The 1883-nt window shown below is 34.8% G+C and overlaps 1 long non-coding RNA gene across 1 annotated transcript in view; it reads right to left on the bottom strand.

The window, feature by feature from the left end:
* The window catches only part of LOC109343017, a 14847-nt gene continuing 13275 nt past the window's right edge, over positions 312-1883 (bottom strand). Inside the window, exon 3 of the long non-coding RNA XR_002107149.1 lies at positions 312-322. This is a non-coding gene — a long non-coding RNA (uncharacterized LOC109343017). The remainder of the gene's footprint in view (positions 323-1883) is intronic.

Raw genomic sequence — 1883 nt, 5'->3', positions numbered from 1 at the left:
TAGCTCACTCATTCCATTTACACGTGAAGGCATGTGGTTGTGTAAGAAAACTCAACGGCATCTCATATATAGTTATAGTATATAATTATAGTATATACATATAGTGTATTTTGTGTATATTTTATTAAGTAATATTTGATTTAGTTATAGTATATTTAGTTATAGTAAAAATATAAACTACTCATTAAAAACTGTAAAAATATTACATATGATATTATAGTTTAATAGAATTACATTGTAAATGTAAAGATTAAAATATAAACTACTCTTAGGAAGGTTACCAAGAACACTCACCAAGTTCTCTAGATCACAACGAACATGTCTTTTTGTTATGCCCTTCGGTTCTACACCATCCATATTTTTGAACTTGTTCAAATTGAACTTCATTCATCTCATTGTGAATGTGTGTAGTCTTTGGTCTTCCACTTCTTTTCCTACGTATAATAGGATTGGGAATGACTGTTGGACCTGAATAAGGGGGCTAATATTCTTCATTATCAATCGTTTGAAACTCATATTCATACACCTTTAGAAGATTATCTAGCCGGTAAATTGGTGAGATAAATTGGTTGTAGTCTATACTCAAAGAAGTGCATGTTGCATTGAAAGCATGTCAATCTTAATGATTGAAATTCTCCACAGTCACAGCAATTGTCGGCTAGTTTCACAATATATATCCCCACTTGGTGACCACCAGATCTAGATACAACTTTAATCTTAGAGACTCCGGTCTCCTGTGAAAAAGTACGAACAAGTTGACATGTAGATTTAGGATGATTTTCTTTAATCACTTTTGTTAACTCTTCACAACATACATGCCCTGCCTTAATCATGTTAGAGGCTTCATTTTGATGCTCAATGAATCATCCATTTAGCCTATAGTATGTTGCTCTCACAAGGGCGGTGATAGGGAGAGCTCTGGATCCTTTCAGAACACCATTAATGAATTCTGCAATATTAGTAGTCATGTGGCCATATCGTCTCTCTTGGTCATATGTCTGACTCTATTGTTTTTTGGAATCTGGTCCAACCATGCTCCAACCCTCGGATTTTTTTGACGCAACAAATTTAGCATCCGCTCGAACCGTGGACGCTGTTAGGTATCAGTGGTCTAGGAACACCTAGAAGGGGGGTTAAATAGGTGTGGCGGTTTAAAAACTACCGCTTTTTAACAACAACCCAAATACTGGAAAAACTGTCCAGTTAATCGATTAACTCAGAGTTTAATTGATTAACTATTTCACATAACATAATGACCAGACAGGTAAATTGCAGAGTAATTAAAACAAAGGTGAACATATATAATACATATATTTTTATGCACAATTATTAAGTATATGGCAGTAAACAAATAACCAATTTTTCAATTACAGATTCGATTTATAATGGCAAGAAACGTAAAGAAGATAAAGAGAGAAAGAATAGTGCAAAAAGGATTTTTATCCTAGTTCGTTTGTGGTCCACTGCAAACTACATCCAGACCTCTCCTTCTGGATCAGGGAGATTTTCTTTCTTCACAATATTGAAAAATGGATACAAATACCAATTCAATTACAAGCACATAGGACGCTCCCTTCTTGAAATCTAGGATCTCTAAATCATTGGTTTGACTCTACCCTTCGCCTCTTGAGAAAGTTTTTCTCGCAAACTAGCCCCAGCCAAGATTCTGAAAGTGCGCATGTCAAGAGGAGCACTTTGGAAAGCTTGCTCACTATGTGTTTTGGTTTTGATGAGGACAACTTGTGTTTCATAAGAGCTTGAAGATCATCAACAAATCAATGTGCTTAAGTCTCAAGATTGGTATTAGACTTAGACTAGTAATTAGTTTAGGTTGAGTCTAAGGCTTAGGTAAACTCAATACATGTCTCATATGCATAAAACAT

This window comes from Lupinus angustifolius, chromosome LG01 (assembly GCF_001865875.1).
Source record: "Lupinus angustifolius cultivar Tanjil chromosome LG01, LupAngTanjil_v1.0, whole genome shotgun sequence".
NCBI classification, from domain to species: domain Eukaryota; kingdom Viridiplantae; phylum Streptophyta; class Magnoliopsida; order Fabales; family Fabaceae; genus Lupinus; species Lupinus angustifolius.
This window is presented reverse-complemented; position numbering and strand designations above follow the sequence as displayed.